Below are 13,294 nucleotides of genomic sequence, written 5' to 3'. Positions count from 1 at the left end.
AAGCAGAAAAAAAAGCTACTATTTAAATTACTAGATTGCAGTTTAAGGAATTGCAAGTGGCTGATGTATGTTGATTATTTTTAGCAGTAATTGGGCCATCACGTTTTCCACACTTAATCATCTTGACAAATACTATATGGATAGCTACTGTATCTAGCACCCTTGCAGTATTATTAGTCATCAACCTAATGAAGCCTAATATCTGAATGTAAAAGATTTTATTTTTAGCTCAAGGTCCGGTGAGCTCACGCCGTGGCGACACATTTGGCCTTCCACAATTCACAAGAATCACTTTTCCTCCTAGAGTGTACACCTAATGCAGTGGTTCCCAAACCTTTTTCGCTAGGCCCCCCTTTGTTTTACAGGAAAAATGTTCGCGCCCCCCTCGCGCGCACACACGCACGCACTAACACATCCTCCAACCACACACACCCATATTTTGCTCCATTGCGGTTTATTTCACACCTCAAACATTTAGTAAACAATTAAGCAAATACAAGTAATCTGCAGGTAGTAATAAAATAAACGACTAACTCTTTTACGCTGCGTCCGCACCTACACGGGTATTTTTGAAAACGCAGCTGTTTCGTCCACACGTAAACGGCGTTTCGAATCACTGAAAACGGAGATTTTTTAAACCTTCTTTGCGTTTATGTGTGGACAAGGAATACAGAGTTCTTCATGCAATGTTAAAGCTATGTGCACTGTTAGACTTTTCATCGCCACTTTACGGTAACATACTGGCGTCACTGTTGCCAGCTCATACCGTGACGCTGTGTTACGGTAGCTTACCGTTCTGCAGGATGATACCGTTTTTTGCTGGTATGGTATAATACTCTTGGACAAATTATGGTAACGCACTGTAGCCTTTTTTACGGTATCTCACTGGCGACAGTGACGCCAGTGAGATACCGTTATGTCATAAATTACGTCAACAAAGTAACATCATACTGTGATTAAGAAATTGGTATACTACCGTTTATTCACGATATGTCACTGTAAGCCCGCTGCAAGGTAATAAACTGCAATATATTAACCAGTAACTTACCGTTATCACGCATCATCAGTACCAAAAATATTCATCTCTGCTAGAGGATACTGTGTCCCACACTGAAAAAAATATGTTGTTGGATTTACTTAATTCAATGGTGGACATTTGTTGCACACAGATGTTTTGCTTTGGCAGCAACTTAAACAATTGAGTTAAATTAACACAATTTATTCATGTTCAATAAACCTGTGCAATTTGTGTTGATAAAATGTGACTTAAACATGTTTTGATGAAGTAATTTGAGCTCTTGAAATATTTTAATCCTTCACAATTTTCTCACTTTATCCCAACACCATTCAATAACTTTTACCCAATACTACTTGGTCACTTAAATACTACATGTTATCTTCAAATTACATTTTGCTATTATATTCTAGTATCAAATACACAATTTTCAAATGGAGGCCTTATAACAGATTATATTGTCCTCTTCCAAGATGGTTGCTGGCATCCACCAGTAACCTTTCAAAACAAAATGTCTAATTTCACTGCATTGACAGTAGGTAAAGAATTAAACTGACATTACTCCACTACTGAATCTACATAAATCAACAGTTAAATAATGTCAGTTCTTCCGTGTTCTCTGGAATCAATCACAGCAAAGAAATTAGACTCTTTCTTTTGAAAAATGTTGGGAAAGAACAAATCAAAACATTCTATTTAAGGCCTCTGACGTCAAGATTCAGTTAAACAACAATTATAACTAAACAATTTGAGGTAATGTTAGTTTCCATTAACATTAAATTAGGTTACTGAATTGGCAAACACCTTCCTATTAACATTACCCATTTTACCCCAATAACTAAAGAAATTAGCACTTGCAGGTCAAAACCTTTATTCAAGAGATGCAAAAATAACATTGATACAGTGACTGTCAAAAATTACAGCACTGATCATACTGTGACATCTTGGTTCAAAACAGCACACTTAGAAATATTCAACGTTCCTTACTTCAACTGAATGAAACTGAAAATACCATTTCACACGGCCCATATGGGCTATTTAGACTGCATAACTGTTCATGCTACATCTCTTCACTAGTAAAAGAAAGAAAAAATACAAAGAGAAATTTAAAAATGCTGCCAAACAGAACTTGTACAGAGCAAAAGGAAAAACAAACAACAACAACAACAAAAAAACGGCTCGTCCTCATGGCAGTTGCAGTGTATATAAAAATGAACCCTGCGATCTGTTCCTGGAATTGAGCTTCAAAAATGCAGCAGAACAAGTGTGAGATTTAAATGTCTTCTCACCTAGAGCTGGTCACCTCACATGCATAACAGTGAGCTTTCGTTGCAGGAGCAGTTTTGTCTTAGTTGTGAACTTTTCTTGAGAGCTGAGTTGCTTCCAACTCCATTACCACCCTTTGAATCACCTCAAAAGTGTAGCAGAGTTGTGATGGGTAACTCATATTGAAGGAATAAAAAAGGTCCAAACAGCATGGCTACTGCAAAGGTCACGTTATCCAGATCTTGAAGAACTACTATACCCTCGATGATGATGCCAACATCAGAAAAGTCATTGCCTGGTGCATCCTCTGGAGACAGATGTTCATTGTGGTTTTCTCAATCTGTGCAGTGGCCTCAGTCAAGTCCTGGTTAAACACAAAACATTTTTTTAAGATTCCCTTTTAAACTCATCTCTTTTGAATCTACCAGTTCTAATGTTAGAGTAATTTAAACCAATGCAAGCAACATAGTAAATAGCTATAGCCAAAGAGTGGCCTGCCATGCTGCCATTCATGGTCTAACAGAGTTTCTAAGAGAGGGTGAAAAACATAATTTTACATTAGTTTTTGTTAGAAAGACACCGGCCCATCAGAAATCCAGGTTTTGTCACTCAGAAGATGTTAGAATTTAGACTTTCAGCCCCACAATTTGGTTAGCTGTTGGTCTTTTTTTTTTTTTTCAAACAAAAGCTAATGTAAATATTGGTGGGATTTTCCTTTGTTCACTAGAATGACAAATTTAAAGTTTTTTCACACTGATGTGACCCCTAATACAGGGGTGGGGCCTCAAGGGCCGGTGGCCGAGTTCACTACTAGGCCTCATGTGAACTTCAAATTATTAAAGAGGACTACTGGTCCTAACCAGTCCAATGAGGATCAAGTGGATAACTAAATGCATTTTTAAATGTTGCAAAGCCACAATCTACTCATAAAACACTCACCATGAACTCCTGCACCAAGATGTTGCAATTGTCTTTCACACAGATGCGGAGCACTTTGATGAGGGACTCCCTTCGAGCATTAATGTCATCCTAAAGTATTATAACAAAGAAAACAGAGATTTGTGAACTTTTCAGTAGCACAGAAGAAAATGATCCCAGACAAAAACTTAAACCAGTCAACATGCAACACCAGCATCTACAAAGCAATATCAAAAGTTCCTGTTTGACATCAACTTTATGGATATATAGTTTCCAGAACATTTATTTTTTTAAAAAGATCAATTTTTCTCAGTGGGCCAGTAAATGCATGACGAAAATTATGGCATCCTTTCGGTGGAATCAGTACTCACAGGTAATAGTTGACTGTTTCAATGGATGCAGCATAAAAATCTTTTACTGACCTAATGCAATACATATACACTTTGTAGTTAAAGAATTTTAAAGTTCTTACTGTCATTATGGCAGCTACATCCTTTAGCTTTGTGCCCTGTTCCCCCGATCACTTTGCAAACACTTTCAGCAGACTGTCAGAGAGAAACTCAGCTCCGTCAGAAACCTTGACTGTAAAGGCATGGTTGGGATGCACTGGAATGCTGCATTTCATCTGAAATGACATAAAATTATTTTGAAATAACAGCAGGCACTGTGCTTGGTTAATAATCAGTAATGTTTTGTTGAATAAAAACTGTGTTTCCAGATCTTATGGGATTAAAAAAATCCAAAGATGTTTATTTCTGATTTGCAACCCAAGAACCCACAAGTTACAACCTCATTTTAGTTCAAGTGTGCATTAATGTGAGTCCAGTAATCACCTTTCTGACAATACATACAGGTATAAGTTAAACCTATGGCAGATTTTGGATTTCTCAGTTGTATTAATAGGGTGGTCTATTTGAGTATGCATGCACCTAATAATTATAAAAAACCTATTATAATTAAGTTACAGAAACCTTAAGCGAAAATAGAATATACTTTCTTACCATAACACCTTGAACCCACAATCCATCAGCTGACTCCTGGTGAAATGCAGAATAGATGTGGTCTCTCAATGTGCATCAACAAAAACAAAAACAAAAACAAAAGGACAGCAGGTGAGGGCAGGAGGGGTAGGGATGTAAGCTAGCATAATACCGCTGATGATATTAGCTAAAGCTGTTCAATGTCCAAAATCTCACTAACACCACGGTGCAGTAAATACACAATGTAACTGAAGAGTCAGTTGACAAATCTATTCACACAGAAAACCAAATTATGTTATGAGTGCCTCGCAATTAGGTTTAATGTGATATTACGGCTCTTGTGCCAAAGACAAATTCAAATGAAAAAGCGCCAATTCTTTGACAACAGATAAAACAGCAAATAAGCTAACGGCTCTTTTTTAGCATGTTACATGGCGGCACTTTAGACGTTTAACTACATTTGGCTGAAATATGGTAAACATTAATTCAAAAAATCAAGACATACCAAAAAACGTAGAGTTGGCTGCTTGACTTGACTGAGATGGATGCATTTTTTAAACCACGATCCAAAGCCCGCGAGATGAAATCACGCGTGGTTTCACGAGATTTAACGTTGCTATCTTATTGACTTACTTCACCTGAACATGATATGAACAATTTAATACACCCTTTCTGCATATCATGTAGTTTTTACACTATATAGTTACATTTATCTTTAAAACATGAGGCAATTGTGTTAAATACATGCAAGATGCTTACATAAATCCAAGAGATGGCCAGTCCCTTTTTTTCAGTGCAACAGGCGGTCATTTACTGTTTAACAGGTCGTAATTTACTGTAATTTCAATTAACAGTAACATACTGTAAGAGACTGGAGGGTTCCAAAAAAATTGGATGGCTAGATGGATGCATGGATGGATGGATAGGTAGATAGACACACACACAAAATATAATTCATGTGCTTTACACCACTTTATTTCAATTCTGATTTTTCCCTGCTGAAATACACATTTCCAAAATCAAAAACTGAAAAGAACTGAAAACATATTTTCATTGAGGAAGCACTTGTTTTTACTAAACCATGTAATCCATTATTTTCTCATATGGTTGTACAAACAATAATGATATTATGTCATATCCATATCATGGCAGACAACATGCTCAAGTGTTGGGTTTTCTTAGTTATATTTTGTAGGGTCTTAAACCTACAATGTGAAGTGCCTTGGCATTCATTTCGTTGGCACCATACAAATAAACTGAATTGTAATGAATACAATATCAAGCCCCACACTTCTGCCTTTATATACACTTTGTCCAAAATACTGGCTCACACCACCAAATCAATGCACAAAACAGGGTCCACAAGGACATGGATGAGCGTGTGTGGTGTGAAGGAACTTGACTGACCTGCACTGAACCCTGATCTTGCTTTGTGAACTGAGTTCATTGATTTGTAGGGTGAGCCAATACATGTGACAATTAAAGTGTAAGTAGCTGAAATAATTTTTAACAAACGGGTAAAAGAAGGGAAAAAAATCAAAACTGTTGCACTCAAAAAACCTATTGGACAGAGACAGCGTCTTGCAAGATGGCAAGAGAGCTTGTCTTCGTTGTTGCTCGTCTTGTGTAAATGTCCAGAAAGCATGAGCCATGGATCATCTGTGGAGACATGGGTAACAACACATTGGTCACTTAAATTATACAAGAAATTCACTAAAAATGGCAAAAACAGTTACCTAATTTGAAGTTCTCCACTCAAATTCAGTAAGCCACTGGAGGAAAGTTGTGACATGAGGGTTAATGTGAACAACCTTTCGCTTCACAGTGGTCCCATGTGAAGCGAAAGGTTCTAAAATATGTGGTTCAATTGCGTGCTGCGTACATAACCTAATGTCAGCTAGACCGAAATTAAAATGTAATATATTGTTAAAGTCACTAAAATGGCGCCTGAAGCCTGTTGTGATGTGAGCTCTGTGTCTGCTCTAGAAACTCTGAAATTCTGTAGATCTGAGCCGTACATTAAATACTCACATGAACCTGTACTTTGAATTCTGTATGAGCTGTATAAAATACAGCTATGCATAAGTGTTTTGAATGAATAATTAGATTAGATAACTCTTTATTGTCTAATATAGAAATGAATAGAAATGTGACATGAGAAGGTGTGTCTTTGACTGTTCCTGCATAACTTATTTTTGGACTAGTTGACAAGTTATGCTCCGGTCATTTGATGTTTCCAAGATAGATGTTCTTTTGTAATATAGTTAAATTTTCTTTGTATATTTCATTTATCCACCATCATACATCATACATACAAGCTAAGAAGAGGTCGTTATACTAACAAGAGGTATCAACGCCGGGCCAAAGTTCAGCACATGGTTAAAGTTTGTAATCCAGCCAGGGTGTAAATATCACTCAGCAGCCAGAGCTGAAGCAGGTAGCATCAACACATAAATCTACTCTACCCGGCTTAAATCACAAGAGCACCTCTGACCAAAAAGCTGTAGATTTTTCTTGTTTGCACAAATTAATCCAGATTCACATTGTGTTCACAGCTCCAACAAAATGAGGAAGAGGAGGGGGAGAAACACAATTAGGTTGAATTACAATTGGATGGAAGGCGAGGACAAGGAGAAGGAAGCTTAGGATGAGGAAGAAGAGAAGCAGCAGGAGCATCTTTAGAGATCCCTATGATGTCATTGAGGTTTGTTTCATTAACATGGTCCTCTCACAAAGAAAGATGACTTGTTTTAGTTCACCTATTTCCTGTATTAAATAGTGATGTGCAAAATGTTGTGAAAAACCATGGAGCAGGTACGTGTAGTGCATCTGCAGTTAAATGAACATCAAATCTCTAAGACAGACTGAAATCTGTATATTTATCACCCTTATGATAAAACCCATGTCAGCCATTGGTTTATGGACTTTGTATTTTGAAGCCTCAACATTTGCTTTATTGCTGTTGCTATGTTGGGACCATATTAGGATGAGGGATCAGAATCTGGAGTCATGCACGCTATTGTTTCATTTAGTGTGTATCCATAAGATTCGTACAGCAGATCCAAGTTGTGCCTTGAAAACAGGAAAGTCGTCTGCATAGAGGAGAACTTTAATAGCAGGCTTGTACAAAGTGAGGCTTTGTGCTCATATTTGCTGCAAACACTCGTTTTACCCTGTTTTGATGCAGAATTCATTTGAAATCAGGCAAGAACTGGACTTGTTTTTTATAATGTGTTCTTCTGAATTGATTGTGTATCGCATATGTTTGATTTGACTTTCTGCAAGACAACAGTCGTCCACTGGCCAAAAAAGTTTTCCAAATACCTCCACGTGATCTAGCCTGGATTTAGAAAAGAATAACACAAAAAATCTGCACCTCCTGCTTCAGATGCAATTTGTGTTTCTGTGTTCAGAGGCAGCGGCAAGAGGGGAGACCTCGGCTCATCCAGCTGGAGAGCCTGACCAGGAGGAGTCGAACATTAACTCAGCTCTTCCAGGGCACCCTGCAGACTCGGCTGTTGGCATTGGCGAGGGATGACGTGAACATCCAACTGGTCCATCACAGGTCAACTGCAGGTATGCGAGTCAGACCTTCTGAGGAGGGTTTCACTTTTCTCTCTTCTTTATAATTGACTCTTTTCTCTCTCTTTCAGCTCCTTGTCTCAGAGTGGGAGGGATTTGAAGCACAAAGGGAGGAACTTGTCGTTTGGTTGGCTGATATGGATGTCCGCCTGAGTGAGGTTGACCAGCTGACAGGAAACACCAGTGAAAAACTGAAACAACTGCAGGTGTGGGCTTGTTTTGATATGACATATATTTGATATGATACATACGTCAGAGACATTATCCTAAACTGGACTAACAAAGGACCATGAGTACAACATGAAACGTACATTACATGGCGTAAGGCTGAAGTTCATTGATCATTTTAATCATAAACTTGTTGAAATATTTTTATTGAACATGCAAGCATCTGCTGATGAAAATGTGTTGATTTATTGGTCTGTTATGAAGCTATTGCTATTTCTAATGTGTTTTATCACTTTCTGATGTTTTATTAATTAAACAATACATGTATTAATTGTGTTATCTATAGATACAGTATTTATATATATTTATTTATAGTATAGTAAAAATGTTTAATTATTACTGTTTAAAACACTAATATGTGACATGTATTAGTAGTGATGTTGTGCTGAGTGTTAAAATGCCTTTTTGTCTTTTGGTAACTACAAAATGACAATAAACCATTAATATATGTCTATGCTGTGCTCGTATTTATTTTACCCTACTCAAATTCAATTTGTGATACATTTTATTTTGAAAGATTTAAAATGTTTTTTTTAAAGAACCATTTGAAGGATCTTTTTAAAAATGGTTCTTTAAGAACCATTTTTAAAAAGGTTCTTTGAAAAACCATTAAAGGTGTCCCAAAGAACCATTTCTTGATGGTTCTTTGGGACACCTTTAAAGGTTCTTCAATGAACCACTGAAAGAAATGGTTCTTCAAAGAACCATTGTTTGAAAGGTTCTTTGTGGCACCAAAAAAGGTTCCTCTATGGCATCAGTCTAAAGAACCACTTTTGGTTCCAGTTGGCACCTTTATTTTTCTGAGTGCAGTCTTTCTGCTCATCCCAACCTTGGAGGTACATTTTGTTCCCTCTTCAGGGTTTATCCTTACAAAAAACCTTGCACACGCTGACTCCTGGTATTCCAGGTTCAATACATAGAATGAACCAAAGAAGACTGACATTGCATCAGCAAAGATGTTCTCTTTGTCCAGCTCAACAATTACACGCCCCTCTGCACTCACCATCCAGCAGGTGGCGGTCATTGAACTTTGTCCTTAAATGTATAGGGGCAACATGTTGTCATTATGCAACATAAAATAATTTCAATACTTCACTTCTTCACACTGTCTAGATAGTCATAAAGCAAATAGCTATGTACAGTTAATTATTAATGGCCTTATGTACATAAGTCCGTTTTAACATATTATAATTGTACATAATTGGGAATTACATTAAACACACCTAGCAAAGAGTCAGACCAATTAAATTACCGGAGATGAATCAACTGTATGGTTATTTTGGAGTTTATAGTTTGTGCTGCTGTTAAACTTTACAGTATTGACTTCAGTATTTTTGCTGTTGGTGTAGCTAGACTACTATGTTGATCAATAATATGTAATGTGAAATTTGATATTGTTACTTTGCTGGATTCACTGAGACACATGTCCAACAACCTTGGTTTATAAAGGAAATTACAGAAATTTGAGCTAACAAAACAGAGACTGGATACCCGTGTCCACGAAAAGCTCCTGTGCCAAACAGAAATTTTAATATGGTCTAATCAGCTCTATTTCATAAATGACTTCTTACCAAGCATAATCAGCCTTGGGGTGCTTGGCAAGCTTTTAACATGCAAACTGAACAATATAAATTTGCGTGCACTGAAGCCACAAAATTTAGAAATACACATAGTTGGAAAAAGTTCAGTGTGTGGAGGTAATGTAATAACGACAGGAGAGGTCTCAGTGTCTCACTCCAACTTTATTAACTCTCTCAGAACTTCACATATATTGAGCGTCAAAATCTCCACCCCAACACTTCCCTTCAACTTGGGTGTGAGTGGAGCCACCTGGTGGTCCGCCACAAGTGACCAATTACCTTTCCTGAATGACATATGCAATGCAAAAAAATAAGAGTATTGTCAATAGGGACCAATTCCCAGTTTTTACATGATCAAAATTATTCACAAAAGGCTTCAATAAACAGAAAATGTGTTCCTACAAGAGAACAGTGCACAAAAATGAAAAGATATTTGAGCTCGACGCTTTAATGGGTTTAACATGACTTAGTCAGCACTCCGCACCGTACAGGTAGTACAAGCACACCTGAAAACACTGACCAGCTAACAGCTTTAAGCATTTGGGCGCAACCTCGGTAGTTCACCGATTCACCTGTTGCAAACGTCCAAGTTTCTATCAAGTCTCATAAATCCATCGGCAACTATTACCTAACTAGTCTTTTGAGTCTCCACATTCATAGCTATTGACATTTTGTCTTAGCATTTGAATGAAAATATCCTGGTAGGGTAGCTTAAAAGTCAAAACAAACAGTAATAAGAACGCATTTCGGACTTCTCTCGAATGAGTGAAAAACACACTTACCTTCAGACTGATTAACTGGTTCCGATCCAACTTTAATGTGTCCCATGTCAGTCCTTTTTAGGGAAAAAGTGTTAAGTGGTTTCATTTAATTTTGAGATACTCCTGCATGGATGAGCAATTTGGAGTCTAGCAGAGTTATCACGAATAGCATATGATCTTCAGATATAATCCATTCAACCTTTCATTTAATCCGATTGAACATCCAGTTACCTCTGACCACTTCTAAGTTGCACATGTTAACGGTCTCATCATCACTCTGTGCTGCAGTGAACTGGATCTGTGGCACAGAATAGTTGATGGTCATGTTGTTCTCCTGCTTTGCAGCTTTGTTTGAGTCTGAATTGCGTCTTAAACGTGTAAAACTAGAAGAAGCAGATCAATATTTTCTTCTTGTTTCTTATTTAATGGTGGTTGGCAACCAGCGAAAGGAGCATTAACCACCTCGAGCAATATTTTCTATCCCCATTGTTGTTTAGAAAGTGAATACCCGACGTGTGCGTCATACGTCACATTGTACATCAGGTGAAGGTGTGGTGTCGGCTATCGCACCTGTCACACAATACGGTAATATTACGTTGAAGCACAGTACGTATCACTCCGCGAGCAGTGTTGCCAACTTAGCGACTTTGTTGCTATATTTAGCGAGTTTTCAGACCCCTTAGCGACTTTTTTTTAGAAAAAAAGTCGCTAAAAAAAGACGTGAAAGCGCGTATTGCTTTTACTCTCAACAAGCAGCGGGTGCTGTAACGCAGTCAGTTCTTCTTTTACTCTTATGCTGTTTTGTGGATCACAAGGTTTAAAACTACTTATAGACACACACACACAAAGTAACTCCACCAGAGTGCCTATTTCGGGTCACTTTTGCCGGTCCAAGCCCGGGTAAAGGAGCAGGGTTGGAATTGTGAGATTAAAAAAACAATAATTGCTAAAAGAAATTTAATTTGTAGTTCTAAATAAACTCTAAATGCATTTAGGACGTTTTTTACTCACTTTATGTCTCTTCCACAATGTTATTTCTCTCTCCAACAACATAGGTTACAATTAGATTAGCATGACCAATTATGCAAATTAAGCGATGACGTCATTTAGCGACTTCTAGCGACTTTTAGGACAACCAATAGCGATTTTCCTTACTGAGGAGTTGGCAACACTGTCCGCAAGGCTCCTCGGTACCCGTAATGCTCCAACAATCCATCAAGCCGGTGCAGCTCCGTAGCTTAGCAAAGTCGTACTAAAACATCTTTTGACAGATTGCTGAGCGCCGTGTTCCACATAAAATCGGTTCGCGGTCATCAAGCACAACCAGATTCATACATAGGGCGCGCTGTCGATTTTTGAGAAAATGAAAGGATTTCAGGCCGTGCATGGCGTTAGCGTGGTTAGCTCATTAGCGTGGTTAGCTCGTTAACACGTTGACGCCGTCCAGCCCCACGCACGGGGCGATGCGCAGTAACACGTTAAGGGAGATTTGCCGTGTCCATCTTGTTGCTGCCTGCAGGTGAAGCAATGGGGGAGGAGGGGGAGCTGTGTTCAGTGAAGGAGAGGCGAGGCCGAGTAACGTTGTGTAAAGACAAAAGCGGACGAAAGAGAGGCAAACTTGTGGCTCCACAATTATAACGTAACATAGACTATATCGATATAAAAGATATTGTCACATCTTATATCTCGTATAAAAATATATCGATATTTTTAAAAAACTCGATATATCGCCCAGCCCTACTGGCCATACAAAAAATAAGTATACTTCAATTATATTTCCCAAGTATACCTTACCTAGTACATATACTAATAATGCTTCTTGGGACTATATTGGCCCCCATTTTAGTACATAACAGTATTCTTGAAATTAACTTTTAGATGTACTTTTTGTTCACCATAATTGTACTAGCATAATGTCATAATGTCTACAAGAGTATAATTAAAATATACTCGACTATCACAATACTAACCGTACAAGTATACTATTAACTAATAGTATTACTAATGTTTCACATTGTTTGACTAAACAAATACATTTATTAATATATGAGGTTCCATTCAGTTCAAGGAATTAAATTTTAGTGTGGCTGCAACTTACTCCTTAAGTTAAAAATGATGCTGTATATTGTAGTTTATATGTTATACTACTTTCACAGTGAATCACATTTTATAGTAATACACTCTGAATGAGGATTTAAGTAATTACTCTTAGATCTACAGTAGAAAACAACAGAAATCTGGATGGTGTAATAGTATAATCTCAGTAACATCACCAATTGTTACATTTGCTGTATTTTACAGCTGTTTCCATGAGTACGGTGAGTTACCGTAAAAATAATGTAATCGCATGGAATTTTCCCACAATTACATGCAAATTACAGTACTAAACTGCTAACATCCTTTAGAGTTTTTTACCGTTGATTTTGCAGTACTAAGCTATGGAAATTACTGCAAAGGCTAACAGTGTGCCTTCTTTCAAGTCACGCTGTGCGCCACGTTATTGTTTACATGAGATGAATTGCAGAATAGCAGATAGTCAGATTAACAGTATTTTGTCTCTATCGTCAGGTTTTACACGCTTTTACACATACACATGCAATTACTGTCCCTCCATTTAGAAAGGCAGAGGCATCACAGTGTAATTATTTTGCATGTAATTGTTTTTTTTTCCTGTGTAATAATATTCAACATTGCTATCAATACCTTTTTAAAAAAATGCCTCTCTGTGCAAAATGGGTTTAAAAACATAAACATACTGTTTCCCATACCGGCATTTAGACAGGGGGAACAAATTGTGGCAGGAACAGCCTGATATTATTTTTTTTATCCTGCTGTAACTTTACTGTATAAAGAGCTAACATCTCTAAAATGTCAGGAGTAGTTAGTTATTACAAGAAGTGTTTGTGAACTAAAAATCAAGAATGTAGGATACTGTTTGTCCCTGATTTGGAGAGCCCAGTGCGT

General features: G+C 37.5%; 1 long non-coding RNA gene across 1 annotated transcript; it reads right to left on the bottom strand.

The window, feature by feature from the left end:
* Positions 1-1,869: 1,869 nt before the first annotated feature.
* On the bottom strand, positions 1,870-4,992 carry LOC147313361 (uncharacterized). Its single transcript, XR_015124925.1, has 4 exons — positions 4,201-4,992; positions 3,672-3,824; positions 3,221-3,310; positions 1,870-2,645 (listed from the first exon to the last, which is right to left on the bottom strand). It is a non-coding gene; the product is annotated as an uncharacterized LOC147313361 (long non-coding RNA).
* Between the last annotated feature and the right edge of the window lie 8,302 nt (positions 4,993-13,294).

This window comes from Aulonocara sp. 'chitande type north' Nkhata Bay, linkage group LG15 (genome assembly GCF_057382095.1).
Source record: "Aulonocara sp. 'chitande type north' Nkhata Bay isolate Kocher_YH1m ecotype deep benthic linkage group LG15, A_spYH_male_GT1.1, whole genome shotgun sequence".
Taxonomy (NCBI): Eukaryota; Metazoa; Chordata; class Actinopteri; order Cichliformes; family Cichlidae; genus Aulonocara; species Aulonocara sp. 'chitande type north' Nkhata Bay.
The sequence above is the reverse complement of the archived record's forward strand: the minus strand, read 5'-3'. Positions and strand labels throughout refer to the sequence as shown.